The 22,366-nt window shown below is 43.5% G+C and overlaps 1 long non-coding RNA gene across 3 annotated transcripts in view; it reads left to right on the top strand.

Moving 5' to 3' along the window:
• Positions 1-4,163: 4,163 nt before the first annotated feature.
• The window catches only part of LOC110354508 (uncharacterized), a 31,264-nt gene continuing 13,061 nt past the window's right edge, over positions 4,164-22,366 (top strand). For 2 of the 3 annotated variants that reach the window (XR_002406579.4, XR_002406578.4), the window contains exons 1-2: positions 4,164-4,254; positions 19,654-19,879. This is a non-coding gene — a long non-coding RNA (uncharacterized lncRNA). Of the gene's footprint in view, positions 4,255-8,901; positions 9,603-10,878; positions 10,970-19,653; positions 19,880-22,366 lie in introns of those variants that run through there. The other variant, XR_011807822.1, reaches the window with a different exon arrangement.

Genomic DNA, 22,366 nt, shown 5'->3' with positions numbered 1-22,366 from the left:
CAGTCTTAGATTCAAGCTAAATTGTCACCACTTCCCTTTGTTGCTGCTTTCTCTGCTGACAAAGCCTTTTGAATTGTATTCTCTTCAGCATCTCCCTTTTTATGTGCCTTTTATTCAGTGAACATCACTTTCTTTTGCCACAGACAATATCCTGCCCCTTCGTTTCACCCCTTTTGAACATTGTGGTGGTTTTGCCATAGATATTTGTCACTGGCAGTTTGTCCTTTCACCCTGGATTTTCATGTCGGGCAGAATGATTCCAGGGATTCCCTTTGCAATTCCCATAGCTCCACTTTACCTAAAAGACACTCTCCTTTTCCTTATGTTTACAATCTCAGCATAAACAGACACTTACAGACCAGAGCATGTTTCTGTGAAGCACTTTTACCTTTAGCAGCTTGCATCATGCAGTCTGGTTTATTTTATACATGTGCAGAGAGGGGCCCTTTCTGCTCCATGTCCCTGGCTTTGCCCCACAGCAAGCCACGAAGTATTTAAAGCTCATCCTTCAGTCTACTGGCTGAACCATATTTTGGTGCTTCGTTAGAAAGCAATAGTTCTTTTTTTTTTTTTTTTCTCACAAGCTATTTGAGATTTAAATGGCCGTCAAGAGTTCAGTGTCAATCTGAGAACGAGATTAACGTGCTGTGAAAGCCTTACCGCAGGTCACCTGTGCCGATTATTTCTGCATGCTCTTGAAATGAATTTGGGTCCAACAGAATAGTGCCTAATGGCAGCTTCATTTGAAGCTGCTAAGAGCATGAAACCACAATCTTGGTGTCAGGATGAATCATAGAAAGCTGCTATCATACCTTATTTCTGACTTGAAAAGGTTTTTGTGGTTCTTCAGTGCGGTGCCACAACTGCAGGGTCAAATCAGCCTTCTACCCATAGCATTTCTGAAGTCGGAGAGTGGCGCTGGGGAAGCGATTATGCTGACAGGAGATGAAAGCTATGCCTGTGCTTCCCAAACTCGCTGGAGATGAGGCAAGTCCATCGCAGGAGGTGCCTGGCCAGGTTTTGACATGACGGCTGTGCCCATGCCGCAGGCGCTGCCTGCTGTGCGGGTAGCTGGGAGCGCGGCGGAGCAGGACACGTGCTGCTGCCTGCCCGTGGCTCCTTGCCCGTGCAGGGGATGGGCCTTGGGGTCACAAGGAGGTGGGCACTGGTGGCTGGGCAAATTAGAGGCAACAGGAGGTGGGAAGGGGCTACAGCCATGAGGGAAGGGGCAGCCCCCAGTTCCAGGACTGCAAGTCCTCAAGGAGTGAAATGTAAGCGAAGTCTGGAGAAGTGGTAACATCTTGTAAGGTACTCCACAGGGACTAGGGAGAATCACAGGGTAGCCAAACGGAGCCAGGAAAAACGGGCTGTTGAGCCAGAACTGCCATCTCAGCTCCACGGATTGATCTGCCAGAGTGTGATCTCTGGAAGTCTTTTAAAATGAAATACAGGTGTTCAGAGGCTGTGTGAGCACAGGCCTGGTGACTGGCCATACCAGAGTCAATCGTTAGGAGCTCACAGTGAGAAATAGCATCCTGTGGCATATAATGCACAGGGACCGGCGTAGTATATGTAATGCTATTTGGGAACCAGAGCATATGTTAGCTGCTGTGGGGTACCCTCTGGAGGAGTTGCTGCCTATGTGACTGTGGGGGGAGGCAGGGGAGATGAGCAGGTGACTCCAGTGATGTGTTACACCTTGCTCTGGGGCTGCAGCAGGACGGCCTGCTGCTGGGCAGCCTGCTCTTTGCCACAGTGTTCTTTCGAGCAAAATTTTATTTAAATGCAATTGGAATTTTAAGCCTGAAGTTTTCCCAGAAGAGACATTTAATATAAGCCCAGCTGGCCTTTTTAGATGAAATTATTTATTAATCAATTTTTTGTCATTAGCCACCAGGAGGCACACCTGTAAAATCACTTTAACTATATAAAAAATTCACAGTTTCCCAGTCTCATAATTTATGTAATTTTGCTGCAGGGAGTTCATTTTGAAGAGAAAAGGATGACAGATTGGATGTTTGAGCACCACTCCGAAGGTTTTTTTAAGTTCATTTTCCTTTCAAATTGACTAACCCTCTCTCAAATCATCACCAGATTTTTCTCTATCCAATCCCTTAAACATTTCCGTACCGCCAAAGGTTTCTGTCTTACCAATACAATATTCTGCCTTTTGTTGCTTTCAGAGATAACTCTGTTTTCCAGGTCTGTAGCTCCCTGTTGAACCTGACACAGCCTTTAGCCAGAGATAAATACAGTGAAAGAAAAATGTTGAGAAGTTGTCCCTTCCCCTCTGGACACAGGGACATAAAGCAGTGTTCTTTCTGCCAGGGCAAATGGATTTTCTTGAGCTTTCTGCATTGCTTTTTTGGGGAGAGGAACATTTTTTCTGCTTGTGTTTTTATTCTGTTTGGCCGATTGAGTTAAGAGGTCATTTGCTAAAACCCACGGGAAACTAGACCGTGACTGAATTTACTTCAGCCCACTTAGTAGGGGAGGCACAGACATGATGGTGTGAAACACTGCATGAAGGAGACCTTTGGGAGGCAAGGAGCCTACTTCTGTCCCCTCTAAGGACAAGCAGCCTCAAGTTACACCACGGATGTCAGAGGGGCAGTGCTCCCCAGAATAGCTCAACTGCCTCTTGTCTTCAGGGCATAATTTTTTTATAGTGAAACTTGGCATCCTCCAGCCCCGTCTCATGTGTAGATCTGACGAAAAAGATTAAGTCAGAAAATCTAACATCAGTCAGGTGGAAATGTGCCAGTCTGCTCCTGTGACATGAACGTTCCTCCTCAGCTGCATTTGTACCAAGCATGGGAGAGTGTGGAGATGGCTGACGAGACAGCAGCAGCAGAAAATCCTCTGCACCACTTCTTCTGAGTTGGGGCAACTTAGAGCAAAGCTGCTCTAGGGTAATTTTGATCATTTTAAGGGTCATTGTCTATGTGTTGAACCTTGGCATTGCTGGGCAAGGGTCAAACAAATTCCACAGATAAAATCACAGGCAACACAAGTTGTTGGTCATTAACAACACTTCTATGCTTCATAAAGGTGAACTATCGAAAAAAAAGATCTAATCGGGAAAAGATTAAGAATTAATCAAAGGAACTGGATTGCCTGAAGTTGCTCAGGGGTGGTGAACCTCTTCTGAGGTCCCACAGGCAGGGAAACAAGTTACTGCTGAGCTGGGTGGGGTGAAGGGAGGTGGAAGGGGGCTTTTATGTGTAAGTGTTCTGGGGATGCTCTGGTACCATCATAAGTCTGGTGTGATTATTTTATGTTATGAAATGTTATATTTGAAGCCACATTGAAGCCCTCACTGCCCGTCAATGCCCATTTCACTCCTCTGCCAAAGGAAGAGACAAAACCTGTCTTTAAAAAATTGATGCGATTTAAAGCTTAAAGAAAAGGTATTTCAGCTCCTGCACGGCAAATAGAACACAATGGATTTCAAGAGTGAGTAAGATGTTCTCCATGGGATTATGTTACCTAATGCATAAAGCTTAAAACCTCCAAGCCTTGAATTTCCCATAAGTTTTTACAAGTTGTCAATGCTGGATCAAACATTGCTGTTTATCTCCCGAAAGGTCAAAATTTACTTTAAATGTGAGGATGGCTCACGGTTCCTAAAATATCATTTCAGTGATTGTGGTGGAATTGGAATTAATAGAGCCTGTCAGGCTGCGATACAAATGGCTGAAAAATCTCATCCCTTCACCATTCATCAAACATTGAGCATGGATTTGCTGTGGTGCTGAATTCAGTATTCAGGTATTCATAACTTTTAAACACGGTTTTCTTTTTCTCCTTCTTCTAGTGGGTACAATTGAAGAATGAATGGGACAAGGCTTGTGTTTCACATTCCTCTCTTGTTCAGGCCAAGATTTCCAAGATTTCTCAGAGCAGCTGGTGATATTGGTCACCTTGAGGGGATCACTTCAAGGCAGGCAAAGGAGATGCACTTTGTAGCTCTAGCAATGTAGCCTCTGCTCTAAGCAGTGCTGTTTGAAAAAAAGAAACAAAAGTCACATCTTTGAATTAAGCTCATAAAATAGAGACAGCAGAAAATCACCCCAAAAATCACACACATGTTTGCAAATGTTGATTCCATTCCAGTATCAGGGCTTTGCAGGTGTTAATGGCTCTCAGTGGCCCTGACCAGGCTCACCTGGAGCCTCCACCTGCACCCCCTACACATGGCCCGAGAGCCCAGTCTCAACTCAACCTTGTGCCCATCTCCCTGTCTCGCACCAGGTATGCAATAGCTGTGGCTGCCTCCTATTTCTTCTCTGTCCCCATCTCCTGGATGGGCCTTAATTTATGTTGTAGCTTTGCTTTTGGATTTATCTTGTGCTGTTCTGAATAGGCTTTGAGTTTTTGCCTGGAAAATCCCCCTTTGTTGAAACTATTGCTTTGAGAAGTGTAGTTTGGAAATGCGGATTTCATTCTGACTTATCTGCAGGCTCAAGAAAGATTTGTGTACCTCTTAGTTTCAAAGCAATCTCTTGTGGTCTGTGTCCTGCTGTACGCTATGTCAGAAGCAAATGTGAAGTTGCATGTATATGCTGCTTTTGGGAATGGCATTAAAATAGACAAGTGAAAAAGTATTCTTACAGAAGAATTTGATGCTTGGTAAGAAAGCAATATCCACAGTTATTTTTGAGATTAAGATTTAGTAATGTTTTTTTTCTCATGTATAAGGAAGCTCAGTAAAACACATTTACTTGATGTTGCTGTAATTTGGCATGTAATTTTGCCACAAGGCAAAGATTCATCCCAAATCAATTCAAAAAACTGCCCAAGAAAGAGAAAAAATATACTAAAATATGTCACTGTATGTCTTGGTATATGAATCAAATCCCTGGCCAAGGGCAGGGAGCAGAGGTCGGATGTTAGCTCTGCTAGTAGTGTTAGAATGTAAAGGTCACAGAAATCGATGGAGGCTCCGTCAAAATTGTATTTCTGATCATCTGCGGGCTCTCATAGGTGGAGCTTAGGAATAGAATTTAAGGAAGAAGTATTCTTGGCTTGGTTACTGGTAGCTGTGGTTGATTTGCATGCTCCCTGGCTTTCCCACCTGTGAAACGAGAGGATAATGTCAGTGTCCTGTGCAAAATGTTTCAATACCTGAAGATGACAGGCACCAAGACAGTCGTATTTTCATTTCTGTGAGATTTCTAGTATGTTTTAGTCCCATTAAGTCTGTTACATGTAATAAGTTTACATTCCCCTTGGAGAAAGGAACCCATATTCTTCATTGTTTGCAAGTTCAGGGCATACTGTGTAACTGAGCCTGATAAATTTGTTTTTGGGTGGTAATAGCAGCAACAGTAATGTTCAACATTATATATTTGGGTTATGGTAAGGGATTTGTCCATGGTTGGTGGAGCAAAGTAAGGTAAGGCTGGACAAGTCTTGATCTGGTGTGGGCACAATTGGCCTGTGTTATCCTCAGGAAAGAACATTTGGCCTAGAAAGCAGTGGCTTAGGTGAAATGGGGTTATATTTGGCAGCACATAGAATTGGCTAGCATTTAAATATAGTTTTTGGATTGGTGGAATATGAGAAAGGGAGATATTGATTGCTGGACAAAATGCTGAATCAGACCACTGTTGACCAACATAGGAATCCATCTGCAAACTGCTGGATCAGCAAATTGCGGCTTGTGCTAGGAGCTAGCATTTAAATTGATTTAACATTTATTTTCTAATAGCTAGGTACCACAGCAGCCAGAAATGTTTCATCACTTGTTTTTCTATAGTTATTTTGCCTGGGATAACAGCACACATTATTCTGTCCTGGAGATTGAATTTGCACAATTTGCAGTTGATTCTGTAACTTTTTGCTTTTTTAAGGACTATGGAAGGAAAATTTCAGAAGCTGTTTTCTTTAAGCACTGCACAGTCCAGAATTTCAAATTATGGTTTTTTGTTTGTTTGTTTGTTTTTCTATTGAAATAGCTCTTTAAATAGATTTATTCACGGATGTGATGACTGGCCCCTGGAATCACTGTAAATACATTAGGAAGTAATGACAAGATACTTGCAGATGTAATGGTGTTCAGCCTCTGGAAATATGGTGAGTTGCTGAAATGCTGCGATACAAATGCCAAGGATTTGACAGTGTTTCTTGAACAAAGCCATTGAAGAAGACAGTGAGGATGTGAATTAGAAAGCAAAGGGATGAAGATTCAACAGAAGGACCTACAGATCCAGAATATTGTTCTGCTGTGCTACCCTCAACAGAAGGCTATTTTTCACATTTTTTACCCCCCAGAAATACTGGTCAGGAAAATAGCATTCTTCTAGTTTTCTGAAATATAGGAATTAAATTACTTTGATTGTCTGCAAAAGAGCTCTGATATAGAGGAATTTGGCTGCCAAGAGAACAAAAATCAGCCTCACGAGGAAAACAGAGCAAAACAAGCTAGTGGCTGGGGACAGATTCTGTTCTGAATTTTATACCTACTAATATTTTGCTCACCATCAGAAGCTGTCTTTACAAAATGTCATGCTGTGCCTTCATATTTCAGAGCTAAATTCACTGTTGGGCTTTCTTCTCCATTAGGGAAGGTGTATTCACAGGGAATTATTTATGTTTGGGGGGAGGAAATTAAAGAAGGTGTGTATCTTAATGTTAAACCTTACACTCACTGAGCACCATTTTTACCATGAGAATAACTTAATCTAAAAACAACTTTGGACCGTCAAGGGCTTCTGTCAGTTTGCGACTTCAGGGCTATTGCACCACAAACCAAATTACAGGTAATTGTAAAAGGCAAGCTTCATTAGAGCCAAGCAACCAAAAAGACAGAACAGACCGAAGAACGTCATCTGCTTCTGTTGGGATTCTGATTAACTTGTACATCTCTGGAGTATTGTGACAGATATTACGTTTTCACAATAGTCACTAGATGTAGCTAAAAACTCAACAGTTTATTAAGTCAAAAGCAATGTTCCATGAGAGCACTTCAGCTTTTGGCTGTGACTAGTTTAATATGTTTGTTGCAGGGGCTCCCAAGGGTCTCATTCTTAGTGATACTATCAAAGTGATCTTGTGGTTGTTCCCTTTCCACTTGAGACCAGTTTTGCACCTTGTGGTAGGTCCCATCACACGCAGGGTTTGGTAGTCTTGGTGCTGGGCTCATCTGGCGGCTGATCTGCCATTGATGCTAAGCTATGGTGTGTATGCTTCATGGGTAGCAAACATCCCTGTCTGGGGGGGTCAGAGCTTGGTTACTGACCTTGGGCAGCATGAGGAAGGTTTTGGAAAGTTGGCAGTGAAATGTGTGCATTTCCATGACTTCAGAAACCTGTACTACCTTTGTGAAAGTGGAGGAGTGGCGTAAAGTATTGGAAAAGATTTCCTGGGGAATGGATTTGGCTTTAAACAGGATCGTTGGTTCCATAGCTGATGCTCCAACAAACATTGTTGACATGAAGCAGTTTTTATCAATCATCTTTGATGGTGCAGATTGGTGGTGATGCAGAACTGAAGGTGGCTCTGAGCAGATTCTGTTCCGGTGTATAATGGATGATAAATGCTGCTGAATGCAGGCAGTGAGGAAACAGTGTGTTTTCTCTTTCTTGCCAGAGCAAATAAAATAGTGTCCACAGAAACCAGACCACTGGTCTGTCGCATTTGTTCAGCTTCAAAACTGGTAGTTTTATAAGCCTCTTTAGCATGACACAGCTATCTCTTTTTGCATTGAATCCATGAGGTTTCCCTCATATCACGCAGGTTTGCATCAGGTAAAGATCTGGGTGCTCCAGGATGATTCCCCACAACTACTCATCTCACTTTGCCTATTAATTTAACAGCTGCGCTCTGAAAAACATGTCAGCAGAGCAGGACAAATTAAGAAGTTTGGAAGAATGTCCCTGTCCTGATCGAGGAAGGACTCAATCTAATTCAGCCTCCACATCTGTTTACGGTGTCAAATAAACAGCTCTGTACTTTCAAAAAACAGAGCAGGTCATAAAGAAACCATTTTGAAAAGCTGAATAAAAGAAATTGGAAAGCCAAGAAAGTGGCTTTTTGAAAGCTCTTCAATTGACAAAGGAAGCAAAAATCAAAGAGCAGAAAGAGAAAATTGTGTAAGCATTATTAATCTCAAAGGGTGACTTGTCAGCAAGTGAACTGCATGGGAGATAAATGTGGACAATGGAAACTTCAATGCAGCTTATAAATGGAGACAGAATACAGTTCAGGCTGAAGTCTCGGAACCCCACTGGGGCAGATAACCCGCGACAGAAGTCGTCTTCAATTAAAACTCTTGGTGCGCTACAAAGGTGACCTTGAAAATGGCACTCAGAAAAGAGATTTTGTTCCTAAGGTGCTGATAGGGACTGTACCTAATGGAACCAAATGTAGTATCAATCATGCTTATGGCTGGTGGCACGGCGCCAAGCGGCTGATTGTAGCTTTTGCTCTGGTCATGTGGTTGTTCCCCAGCTCCAGAATGTCAGAGCAACCATTTGGGGGAACCTATCAGTGTTTGGCTTTTCTCCAGGAGTTATTCCAAGACTTGGAAATATGTCGAGACCAGAGCATAGGGGGCTGCAGTTCCGCTTGCAGTGCCCTCTCTGGTAGATTCTTAGGGGCACTTTGCAGCAACAGACAGATCCCCAGTGTCCTCGCATCTGCAGTGCATTTACTCCCATTTCCAATGATGGCGAGCACTACCCTGGCAGAGCAGCAGCCTTCTGTCCTCAGCTGCTGCTTTTTCTTGAACATAATTAAACAGAATGCAGACATAGGGGGAATCAGCCTCCAGAGCCATATTTGCAGCTCTGAATTAATTTGCAAGATAAGAAAGGAAATTTATAGAATCATTCCAACGCTCTCAGGAAAGATTAAGTACATCCATGATGCTATAGAGTTAAAGCAAGTTGCACTCCTTCCTGAGGGCAGAGAGGTTTTTATAATGCCGTTGTATGCACCCTGTAAAATTAAGGTAGTGTTGATAGACCTGATATTTAAAATCTCACCAGTATGTTATTCTTTTGAATTACTTTACTCATTTCCAACCTCTATTATCCTCCGTACTGCAGATGATGGAATGAACACACGGTGATCCTGAGTATGCAGTAGTGATAAGGAATGTTGTAGGCACGCTTGCTGTATTGAAAAGCTTGGTGTGGGGCTATGGGAGTAAGGGGAGTGTTTGGTATGCTGAGGACTTTATCTCCATTTGCCTGTTTTCGAAAAGAAGGTTCAGATTTTCTTTTTACCTGAAAGAGGTTAAGGCAGGCATAAATGCCAATTCAGAAGACTTGATGCAGGTTAAAGAAAATGGAGATAATCAGCAAGTAAGATTTATTCTCTTTTGATAGCATGTTTCTTTCCATGAAGTGTTTTCCATGCTGTTCAGACACCTGTCTGCCTTATGCTGACCATGTCGCAGGCAGGACTCACTTATTCTTACCGGCACCTGGCTCTGCTGCTGTGTCCCTTCCTCCTGGATGAAAAGCTTGCTGCTCTCTTCCCTGCCTCGCTGTTGGCTTGTGTATGGATGCATTTAATGTTAAACCTTGGCAGATAACGTGGCCATTTGTTATGCCTCGTCGGCAAGGCTTCTCCTCACATTGCCTGACTTGACAGTGAGTAGTTCAAGCCAGTTGCCACTTGTTTCAGGTAGACAGAGTAGTAGTTGTCTTTGCCTGTATTTGTGGTTTGGTATTGTTCCCTACCTGGCCTGGGAGCCTGGTTTGCCTGGATGCTCCCTCAGGCTACAAAAGAAAAGCCATTGGAGGCGATCTGTTTTAAAGCTCCATGGGACTGCTGTCAGTTCAGTCCAGTTGCCCAGCAGTACGCCTGGCTCAGTTAGCAGGGCTGTGGGTGGAAGGACCACTAAGTGTTTTGTGATCCAGTCTGTACAGGGGCAGGGCAGGCATTCCCTCAGTACTCAGACCTGATGGCTTTGGTCCCAGCTGCACAGCTGCATTAAATGATGGATGGCCTTTTGTTGCATTTGTCCTTTCGGGTAAGTATGGTTGCATTGTGACGGTGCCATGAGCACACAACTGGCTGGGTGGTAGAGGCATGCCAGGGAAATTATGCATTGAGAAGCTGTGCATGCGGAAAAAATGCCTGAGGGAGTCCTCTGGAGCCAATGTCAATCTCCTCTAGACTGAAACGCCAGCAGAGCTTCTTAACAGGGAGATGTTTTGTCCTAGGATCAGAAAAGCTGCCACAAAAAGCAAACCAGGTACGTGGGCTACCTGCTCCTGTACAGCTCCAGTCCTTCCCTATGGGCTGTACACAAAGCATCGAGTCTGGTTAAAGCTGTAGTTCCAAATCCTGCACATGCAGTGTTTTCTGCCAGAAGGGGGAGAAACAGAGTCAGAGCCTCCCTGAGAGCAGAAGCCTTCCCTGCCACGCCAAAGCCACGCGTGCTTTTGTGTGCGCTCACCTGGGTGCCAGGGGCACCCTCCCTCAGCTCTGTCCGGGGTCCCTGCATTCACTGCACCCCTGCGAGGAAACTCCCAGCCCTTCGGCCGTGGGAGATGAGGCAGCGTGTGGGACGTTTAAGTGTGATGGTGTTTTTCTGTGTGAATTTAAGAGGCTTAACCTTCATCCCATCTGAAGCGTGAGGTGCCGGTGTGGGTCTTCACAAAAAGCCTCAGTCACCTCCCTCAGCAGGTGCGAGGGACTTACTGCCAGGGAACTGCACCTTTTGTAACGAAGGTTGGTGGCTGTAATCCCTGAAAATGCTGCTTGGGGAAATATATTTCAGTGGAATAACTCATTGAACTTCTAATTCACTGAAATTGCCTACAGTCTATTCTGAACATGATTTAGTGGATTGTTTGGAATGGTACATGTCAATTTGGTGGAGCCTGGTGCTGAGGGTCCATTATTTTGTTCGTTCTGCAGCCCCCTGAGTGCTCCCAGGGAGTGTTTGCACCATCAGCGGAGCCATTTCATGCAGGGAGGATCTTGGAGGATCTTGTGAATTTCATTAAATGTAAGATAAGCTAATCAGCTTTTCCTTCGTTAATGTACTGTATAAGCTAAATGTGCCACTGCTGTGAGTTTTATTTTGGACACCAAAAATATCTCTGGTAACACTGAAGCAGGACAATTTGTCTAAAATTTACACTGTTTGCTCCCACTGCAAAAAAAGACTAATGTCACTGTCCCTTCTCTCTGTTAATTTGATCTGTGTATCTGCTGCCTCTCCAATTAGCTTTTTTCTTTTTTTTTCAAAAGTTAATGAGAGGAAACATTTTGCTTTCTTTCTCCTTGTGAAGATAAGTCTGTTCTGTGTTTTAGAGCTGCCATTGTAGATTACTGTGTAGTTAATCAAAGCTGAGGCTTAACACTTCAAATCCAGCTGTTTTTGGCAGCAAATGCCAGTGGGTCAGTAAATGCACTTAGCCTAGATTAATACGCCTTAGAGCAATTCTCTTTGGGGAGGAAACAGTTTTCAAGTTAGCATTTATCTTCTGCTAATCCTTGGTTTTCCTTAGATTTCTGAGCTAGGATGGTTTTACAGTGCTCTCACAAACTGCCTGGCAGGTTGCTGGCAGCCTGTTAGACACTCAGGATATATCTTTATTGTAGAGGAACAGGGGCAAATCTTCAGGTGGCGTAAAGCCATTATTGATTTGTTGTATTTGCAAAGCTACCTAGTAGTCTCTCTATTCTTAACAAAACATGTGGCTTTTACTTTCTCCCAGTTTTGTTAATGTTATTTCTGGAAATGTGAACAGCAGAATAGGGTTCTGATTTTTCTGCGGTTCAGGGTTGTTCCCTGGAAAACCTGCTATCTTTTAGTTAGACACCTATTCCTTAGTAAGGCCAGGTATGTCCTAAAATAAAATTTCATCTTGTTAACAAGCGAGTATAGGCGGGGATTCAGCATTCACTCATTTCCAGCATTTGGGAATACTAAAGCTCACCTTCGTAATGTTTTATCTACGCTTATGAGGAGATAGGTTAAGACTTGGGTTGCTGTGCCAAAAGAGTCTCTGATAATTTGCTGGGGGAGGAGGGTCAAAGGGAAACCAAACACATTAGAGTACCAGTTTCTACCTTTTTTTTTTTCCATGTTTTTATAGCTTTACCCTGCTATGTCTTGCTAAATAATTCCTATTGCTCTTACTCCTGTATGGCAAAAAAGACCAGAGTAATACAGCATGAAAACCACAGATAATGGGAGTGGGTCCTTTCTTGCTTTCCCACTTCTATAATATGAAATGTCTTGCTGCTCCCTGCTCAGCTGATATTGCTACAGATTATTGGAGTGAAAAGCTGTAAAATAGATCTTTGATGACGCATGTGCTTGAATTTAATGGTTATGAAGAGATTAACCTTGATCCAAGAGGAGTGACAACCTTGTCTTGATTTATAACAAGCAGTTATGATACTGGAGAAACTTAATTGTCTTTGAATGTTCTTTGTATATGCATTGTATTGCATTGGCTGCTGTGCTATTTGCAGAAAAATCGTCAGCATTTCTGAGTAAACACCTACTGACCACCTCAGAAATAGATGGTTGGCTCTATCTAAATCTCAGTATGTGCCTCAGTGGGGCATCCAATACAGATGTGTGATAGCTGCTCATGATTTAGCATCTTTGTGAAGGCAGGTATATGTATTCAGAGCAGCTAAGCTTTGTTATTACTGTTCTGACCTTTCTCTGAATAAATCTCACTTTTCAGAAACTCCCGGATTTCAATTACCTGAAATACTGTAAATGGCAACAACGTTGTAAACTCGGAGGGTTTGTATTCCTTAGTAGTAAACAGATCTCATTGAAAGAGAGCATTTAAACACAACTTTAATGCTATGACAGCATGTCTATTAATGATGAGCTTTGCAAGCATCAGAAGAAAACCTGTCTGTACTACTGCTGCCTGGCAGCTTGAATGTTCGCTGAACTCTGCTTTTAAGTGGATTTACAATTTAAAAAGCAAAAATGACTTCAACAGGCAGTAACACTAGGCAATAACATTTTGTTTCAAAGCATAGCCTATCGTGCCATCTCTTCACAATTGAAAACTGCTTTTCTTTAATTCTGCATGAGTGTGGTGAGAAGAGTAGCAATAACTGAAGAATATCTTATTCTCCTCAGATGTGATGTGAGAAGCTGTTATTAAATTTGCCATTTTCAAAAATGTCTTTTGTTGAAGCTTGGTGACTGGCAAATTGCTATAAAATAATACCAAACAGTTAGGAATGCCATCTATATTAAAATAATTTTATTGCTCTGTTCTCGCACTTTGATTTAGCTTTTTAGCCTTATTAAAATCCAGAGGGTGAGGTGGCACATGTTTAAATTTGCATACTGATCCATGTTACCTGAAAATTAAATCAAAGATCAAGCCCACAGTGGATATGTATCATCTCATTTGCAGCGTTGTGAGTTACTACTTGCACTTCAGGCAAGCTCACATTACAATTTCCCTCCCTTCTGAACATCAATTTTCTTGGCAAGAGGAATTTGAAGCCACTGATTAGGTTTTTAACTTGGCTTTCCACCACCAGATGGATTTATCAGGACTGAAAGTCTGTTTCTTCTGTCTACTGTGAGATGCAGGGAGGAGCAGGAAAGAATAGCTGGGAGTTACTGGAAAATCATGGGGAGCCCTAAGGTACCCTCCAGATTTCCTGATGCTTGTAAGGGTCAGCATGTCAGAAGCTCTTATTTATGCGTCTGCTGATCATTGAAGGCAAGGGCATCCCTCAATTTCCTTTGTAGCTACAGAAGACTGGCTACCAGCTGGAAAGTTCACTAAGCTTGATTACATCTGGCTGAAAGGCGAAGGATTTCTGGCACACTAAAGTCATTTCAAACACTGTAGCAGTGTACTGAAAACATCTCACCTACTTTTATATTTGCTAGCTCTGAAATAAGCAGACATGTTAATACCTGTTTTCCTTATGTGTTCTTCAGCATGGCTTCCTAAGGGTGGCTGGACAGTATTTTATGGCCAGTATGTTTGTGACTTCAGCTTTCTTTGTATTATGCGTTTGCTCACTTTCCCTGTTAAGTAATTGACATACGCTTCTCTTCATTGCCAAAATGTTGGTGTATCTCTTCCTTCCCGCTCTTGCTGCTCTTCTGCCAGTTTTGCGGTCCTTCTGCATATTTTTGCATCTTCGAGCTTTTTGCTTTTAACTCTCCCTTGCAGTTGACACCATCTGTATCACACTGCATAGAAGCAGTCTGTCTCAGCGCTGAGTGCTGAAGAGATGCAAGTGCAGAAAGCCAAATGAGCTTCCTCACCACTCACTTCACAGCCTGGTGACAGGAGGCCATGCCTGAAGGGGATTTTATTCAGATGGAGACATCAACTGACAGCACTGGATATTGCAGTTGTTGCACACCAGCAAGAGGTCTGTTCCGAGTTTACCTTTTTGGTTTCTTTAGAAAACAGTGACTGGGATATATTAGAAATGAAGCTGGGTTACAGAACATCACTTTTCACTAGTACTTGTGTTGCCAATAACTCTCTCATAGACCAATGCTGCAGAAAAGCAGTTCTGTGGCTACTGTAATGCTTCAGCTGCAAGCTACAGGTGAAGTAAAACTGCAGACAGTCTGTCTACAGAAGGGCTATTTATGTTAGCATCCTTGGTAGTACTTAAAATTTTCCACATGAGAAGAAAAGCAGATTTTTAAAGGATGCACAGATGGGACTGTCTCACAGCTGGACGTAGGCACAGCATAGCACAGTGTGATAGAAATTCTGCCCCCCCGTGCAGTCAGCAGAACAGCCCCTGTGTCCTAGGGCAGGACGCAGCTGCAGCTCTCGCGTCCCCTGCAGGCTGTGCCTGTGCTCAGCTGACATGCCCTGCAGTGGGAACCCAAGGATCCCAACATCCTGGCCAAGGAAGGACGTGGGTGATTGCGAGGTGATGCAGCTGCACAGTGCCCTACACGGAGTCAAATACAGTGAGCCTCTCATAAGCCTTTTCCACTTGACTGACCAGAGCATGCAAACAGTTGATGTTCCAAAATACTAGTTTTGTCACAAAACTCATGAAAATGAGAAGAACTTGTTTTGTTTCCTTATCTATTATTTGTCTGGACACAAGCCTATATTTTCCCATCCACTTGTTCTGCTCGCTTATAATCATGATAATCTTTGAAGCTGACTGAACTGGATTGCTTGTGCCTATGCATGGGAAGCCCTACAGATTTTTGCCTGGGTTTGAATTTGAAGGGATAAGAAATTCATGGGAAAAAAAAATAATCTTGTGGTTTAAGATCACTGATGTTTCAGGGCACGTGATTCACTGGCAATCCCTATTTTCTGCTAGGCTCTGTGGATTTAACCGTGAGTTTATAGGATGTGGCTGTGTCTCAAGAACAGCGTCTGCAAGAGATGGAAATCCAATCTGGAAATGGCCTGCTTAAAAATATCCTTGCCAATCTAGACTTCAGTAACTATGCTTCTTAGTTCAATTACTGCTGATGATATTATGAGATGGTGCTAGTAGAAAACTTGCAATTTGTGAGGGCAGCAGTGCTGTTAGGAGGAAGAGAGCCACAATGGGCACCGCAATTCAGAATTTTTAGTGTTGTTTCAGCAGTCGACCACCTGCCGCAAAGCTTCCCTTTTAGTCCATGTAGATGTTGTATATTGGTGGGGGAGAACTTGTTTTCCTACAGAAAACATTCAAAATGAATGGAACATCTTCACTAACTCTTACTAGAGCAGTGAGCAAGATGTTTCTTCACGGTCATCTCCTAACTGCTCCTGTACTCTTATCTGCCCCCACAGCTGTAAAATAACCTTTCCGATGTTTCACTTGAGCTAATCTACAGCGTACACACACCAAGAGATGAGGTGCAGTGCTGTTGCCGCCTACCAGACCTGAACAGATTGCGTTTTGGCACATTTTGTCAGGGCTGATGAGCCCCCCGAGACGTGCTGAGCAGCAGCCCTGATAGCGAATTGATCCGGAATGGCAGCATGCCCTCCTGTGCTCAGCTCTTGGCAGGCTTTTGCTGGGCTTGCTGGTCACCGCAATGGATGCAGTCTCTCTTTGAAAGGGGCAAAAAGTAAAGATTTTTATTTCTAAAAAGGAGTGGGACTGCCTCAAAGGCACTTGAATATTCATTTCCTCTTGGTACTAACAAAGAACATTGGCAGCAACTTGAAAAGTTCAGGCTACACTCTGAACATCCCGCTTCCACTCCACAAAACACTCGATTTTTTTCATTGTATTGATGTTTTCTATTCAAAGCCTGTGCTTTTCCTACCTGCTGGGAATGCAGCTCGTGGATCATACTAATTTGCAGCGGAATGCAAGAGCTTCCTAGCAGTTTGACTCTAACAACATCTCGATACCAACACTACTGGGCAGTTATCATGCTGTTGTTTGCACAGTTGTAAATTACACAGCACTATTCATTCCCATTGTAATGAGAGCAAATAGTCCAGGCTGTGGCTGCTGTATGTGTCTCATGGTTCTAAGGAGATGGGGCAACTTTCAAACCTAACGTAGGAAAGGCTTCAGAAAAACCTGCTGTATGAAAGGCTTTGTACAGAGCTGGGTGCTGTAGCAGCAGAGACCCAGCAGAGGAGCAGAGGGGAAATCCAGTCATCTCAGGGGCCTGGCAAAGGCCAGAGAAGCTCTGCACCCATTGCTGCATTGGCAAGGATCAGTTTGTGACATATTCTTCCTTGCTGAAAAGGTGATAGGAAACAAGGTGGGATTTCTAATATCCTCAGATGTTGCTGGGGCTGAGCTATGAGGCCTGGAGCCAGATATGTAGGCTGAGAACTGGATTCAAGGAGAGGGACTAAGGGTAGAGAGGATGCAAGAAAGAGAGGAAAGTCTTTAGAAATATCCCCAACTATTAGACAATCAAAAATGAGCATTTAATCATCTAGTAACGTGACTTTGTTTTCCCAGGGAGGCTGCATTTCAACACTTCATGTCTGCCCAGCCTGAGCTTTTGTGATGATCTGATTGCTTTTGATTACTTGAGATTGTCATGAAGGGCATGGGTATGAATAACTATAACTCGAGTGTTTTGTCAGTTGGGGGAGATGATCTGTTTAGCTATGCAGGCAGAAGAGCAGCTCAAGTTTTCACATAATCAGCTGCTCAGATGCAGACAGCCTTAAAATTGTGTGTGTGCCAGATAAAGGCAGCCTGTTCTGTGTGTTCGGCATTTGTGTAGGTTTTGCAGGCACGTGTGTGGAGGAAGAGCTAGCTGCTTAATGTGGGGGACAGGAGTTACTGAGTTTCCTATGCTTTATTATTATTATTATTATTATTTTTACCTTGGGGGAGAGGACCCTCCTCCATCTGTTAACCCTGACGTTGTCTGACAGATGAGAAATTTCAGGCCTTGCTGTTCAGAAACGAGTGATTTCCAAGCAGCACGGGCTGCCATGCTATACACTTTTGTCTTGAAAACCAATTTCTTTCTTAGTTAAGATGATAGTATTTCAAGAAAGAATTCCCAGCCCTGAGGAAACTCTCAGGGCTTTCCTCTGCTAGGAAAGTTCAGTGGCATGATGTAACCGTTGGTACCTTACTAATCATTAAGAAAATTATCATTTAAAAAAGTGATTTTTTGGTACCCACAGGCAATATCTTTATTGCTATTTCCGCTGTTTTTCTCTTGCTGCTGCCTTATTTCTCCATTAACGAGGATAGATTCAAAGGAGTTTATCCCAAGCTTTCAGCTGGTTTTACAGGGTGCTTGCATACAACAGTGGGCTGAACACTTTGGGCTGAACGTATTACCCTTCGGAATGAATAAGATGATAACGGTGTGTGTGCTTTATTGTCCTTATTGTGCTATTTCTGTTGTTTTCACTCTGAACGTCCTGCTACCGTGAAGGATACAGTGCAGTTTCTTTGGCTGCAATTAATACCTTTTTATCATTGTGACAGAAATGTACCCTAGAATGATTCTAACAAGATTTAAGCTCATTTTTATTGAAGTTTTTGTCTTCTCCACAATTCATGACTATGAAATGCACACGAACTGTAGGACCATGCATCTTCTGCACTTAGACAAAGACAGCTTGTGCCCTCTGCTCAGCCACCACTGTTTTAGACACAAGATGGATGATAGGAAGTGGGAGAAGGCACGGAAAATTTGGAACCCAGGAAATAAAACACATGTTCAAAGTAGTTTCTTTTCTCAACATACACTTGTATTAAGACATTTGCAGGGATTTCGACAGCCTGGGGTTCTTTGCACAGGAGAAGTCTGACTTATAACTAGATAAACATGTTACTACAAAAGGGAAAAGGCTGGGGGGATCCTGCTCTTTTCGTAAAGTCTTTCTGTGGCATCCGTAAATGGTATAAAAAAGAAATCCCCCCCAAACAATAAAAAACTGAATAAAGTCATGAACAGAAAAGACACAGGCCTGACCTTTCTTTTGAACTATTGAGCCACCATTACAACTACTCTGAGACCAGTCCTGATCATTTAGAGGGTTGTTCTGAAGAAAGGCAACCCCCTTTTTTCACTCCTCTTTCTCTGGCAGAAGCAGGCTGTGTGAGCTTATAGTTTTATTTATTTTCATTAAATAGCTGCTACAGTGTGAGAAAACCCCTCAGAACAGGAGCGGTACCCCAGAGGCAGGAGGACTGGTGGTTTCTGGGGTACAGCTTCAGGACAGGACAGTAATGGGGCACAGCAGCAGCCTGGGTGCCCCACCAGGAGCCTCTTGACGTGGGTGCCTGGCACCATTTGGCAGGGGTGTCTGGGTTTAATAAATTCTGAAAAAATAATAAAAATAATGAAGTCTGAAGTGTCAGCTTAGGTATTCTGGTTTGGGGTTTTGCTTTTTTTTTTTTTTTTTTTTTTTTTTAAGTTCTTTCATGGGCATTAAAAAACTAGATGGCATTTTTGCAAACTGAGTAGCACTCGGTGTGGAAACACACTTGCTCATCAGTGAGGATTAACTCCCTGCTGAGCTGGCATGCTTTTCCAGCCTCTCTGCATGCCCAAGCCGGGTGGACAGCCGTTAAGGGCGAGTCAGGTATGGACTGTATGCTTCCCCATAGCTCTGAACGTGTGAACAGCGCAGCTGTAACCTGCACCTTGTTGCTGGAGGCAGATCACTTAAGACCCCTTAAGGTCAGTGCAAACATGCTTCTGCAGGCTCAGTAATGTCAAAGAATGTCAGGGAAAGAAGTATTGCAGGGACTGAGGAACCGTCTTTTTTTCCACCAGGTGATGAAGCCAAAAAGAGGCTAGCTTTGCCATTTCTGAATGTAACAGTTCTCAAATAGAAGAATATTGCAGCTTCTGCAACCCTGCTTGGGAAGTGCAGGAACCAATTTTAATCAACTGTTACACAATTTGGAAATTACTTTTTTTTTTTTTTTTTTTAATGATAGGCTTGTGAAACTTGTGAATGGGAAATGGCAAACTTTAATGCAGCCCCCACATATACTGCACAATCCCAATTACAAGTCTGTTTTTTCCTGTAAATCTTCTTTTTTTCCATTATCATTCAAGTATGCTGCATGATCATATAATTACATACAGATAGGTGCCAATTAGTAGCGATGCCACAGTAGACCCTTAAGTCAGTTTCTGACATGCATTTTTCCACTGTACACATTCATTATTGGCGTAATACTTCTCAGTAACACCTCCACTGTCTAAGTGACAGCAGTACAACTCACCAGTTTGATATTTCTGTTGTGTCTTTACAGGAAAAACTGCTGGAAAAGGCAACCTATTATTTTAAAATCAGCATTGCTGAGTTATTGCCGCGTGCATGTGAAGTTATAGCAGAAACTGGAACGAGCAACGCAGCTGAAGGCAGGTCCGTAGCAAACATCAAAAGCCAAGCAGTCACTCAAGAATCAGTTGTGGGGAGCACCAAAACAAAATACTTTGCGTGTTTGAATACCTGTTGGCATGTTTCCTGGCAAGAAGGTAAGAGCATTTTTATATTAATTATAAACTAATCATTTATTGCACCCTTAAGTGTATTTAAATATATCCTGTGAAGAGTGCAAACATGATGTCTAATGAGTAATGATGGGATTCAATGATATGCTAACACTGCTCTATAAAACTGAAATCTCAACAACAAAAATTATTCTCCAGTTCTCTAGTCCAAAATACTTACTACTTTTCTTCTACTTGAGGCTTCTGAAAATATGAGTATTCTTTACATAGGGTGCTGGAATGTCCTGGAACAGGTGTTTTTCCTCTAGTTAGGCAGATGAGGAGTTCTACAGGCAGCTGACAGAAGTTGCAAAATCTTCAGTGCTTGTACTCGTGGGGGACTTCAACTTCCCTGACATATCCTGGAAGCACAACACAGCCCAGAGAAAGCAGTCTAGGAGGTTTCTGGAGAGCGTGGAAGATAGCTTCCTGACGCAGCTGATTAGTGAGCCTACCAGGGGTGGCACCCCGCTAGACCTTCTCTTCACAAACAGAGAAGGACTGGTGGAGGATGTGATTGTCGGGAGCTGTCTTGGGCAGAGTGACTACAAAATGGTGGAGTTCACTATTCTTGGTGAGGCCAGGAAGGGGACCAGTAAAACCGTTGTATTGGACTTCCGGAGGGCTGACTTTGAGCTGCTCAGGACACTGGTTGGTGGAGTCCCTTGGGAGGCGGTTCTGAAGGGCAGAGGGGTCCAGGAAGGCTGGGCACTCTTCAAGAGGGAAATCTTAATGGCGCAGGAGTGGTCTGTCCCCATGTGCCCAAAGACGAGCCAGCGGGGGAGAAGACCGGCCTGGCTCAACAGAGAATTGTGGCTTGAGATAAGGAGAAAAAAGAGGGTTTATAATCTTTGGAAAAGTGGGCAGGCCACTAGGGAGGACTATAAGGATGTTGCAAGGCTGTGCAGGGACAAAAGAGTTGTGGTAAATGGAGTCAAGTCCAGTTGGAGGCCGGTCACTAGTGGTGTCCCCCAGGGCTCAGTGCTGGGGCCGGTCCTCTTTAATATCTTCATCAATGATCTGGACGAGGGCATTGAGTGCACCCTCAGTAAGTTTGCAGATGACACCAAGCTAGGTGCGTGTGTCGATCTGTTTGAGGGTAGGAAGGCTCTGCAGGAGGATCTGGATAGGCTGCACCGATGGGCTGAGGTCAACTGCATGAAGTTCAACAAGGCCAAGTGCCGGGTCCTGCACCTGGGGTGCAATAACCCCAAGCAGAGCTACAGGCTGGGAGAGGAGTGGTTGGAGAGCTGCCAGGCAGAGAAGGACCTGGGAGTGATGGTGGACAGTCGGCTGAATATGAGCCAGCAGTGTGCTCAGGTGGCCAAGAAGGCCAACGGCATCCTGGCTTGTATCAGAAACAGTGTGACCAGCAGGGCTAGGGAGGTGATCGTCCCCCTGTACTCGGCTCTTGTGAGGCCGCACCTTGAGTACTGTGTTCAGTTTTGGGCCCCTCGCTACAAGAAGGACATTGAGGTGCTTGAGCGGGTCCAGAGAAGGGCGACGAAGCTGGTGAGGGGCCTGGAGAACAAGTCCTACGAGGAGCGGCTGAGGGAGCTGGGCTTGTTCAGCCTGGAGAAGAGGAGGCTCAGGGGCGACCTTATTGCTCTCTACAGGTACCTTAAAGGAGGCTGTAGAGAGGTGGGGGTTGGCCTGTTCTCCCACGTGCCTGGTGACAGGACGAGGGGGAATGGGCTTAAGTTGCGCCAGGGGAGGTTTAGGTTAGATGTTAGGAAGAACTTCTTTACCGAAAGGGTTGTTAGAAATTGGAATGGGCTGCCCAGAGAAGTGGTGGAGTCACCATCCCTGGAGGTCTTTAAAAGACGTTTAGATGTAGAGCTTAGGGATATGGTTTAGTGGGGACTGTTAGTGTTAAGTCAGAGGTTGGACTTGATGATCTTGAGGTCTCTTCCAACCTAGAAATTCTGTGATTCTGTGATTCTGTTATTTAGTAATGGTTGCCAGAGCAGTAGTAAACCTCAATCTGTTTGACATCAGTCATTCCTTTATAGGGCTGAGAATATTCAGGGGCAAAATTGTGTAAGATGTTTGTCAGAGATGTGCCATCCCAACTTCCGAGTCAGCCTCATTTCAGTAGGCACAGGTTGTTGTCAGGAATACGTATAGAGGTATAACAGTTAGTTATAAAAGACCATGTGTTCTCAGGCTTTATTTGTACAGAAAAAGGGTAAATAAACACTTCAGTGTGCTGGATGCAGGATGGATACATTTTATGCAAGAGTTCCCAGAATTGTGCTTCTGACATGGGTTGTGTGATTTTTCTTCCTAAGGCTGTTGACATTTTATTTTGTGGATGATCAGGTAATTTGACTCAAGGTAGAAAAAAATGATAGTTCTAGTAAAAGGCTTGAGGATGTTGTTGTGAGGAGGGTGCATTCAAAGAAATACTAATTACACTTCTTTTTGAATGAACATGTGTGAACAAAATCATTCCTTTCATAAGAGTTTCTA

This window comes from Anas platyrhynchos, chromosome 3 (genome assembly GCF_047663525.1).
Source record: "Anas platyrhynchos isolate ZD024472 breed Pekin duck chromosome 3, IASCAAS_PekinDuck_T2T, whole genome shotgun sequence".
NCBI classification, from domain to species: Eukaryota; Metazoa; Chordata; class Aves; order Anseriformes; family Anatidae; genus Anas; species Anas platyrhynchos.
The sequence above is the reverse complement of the archived record's forward strand: the minus strand, read 5'-3'. Positions and strand labels throughout refer to the sequence as shown.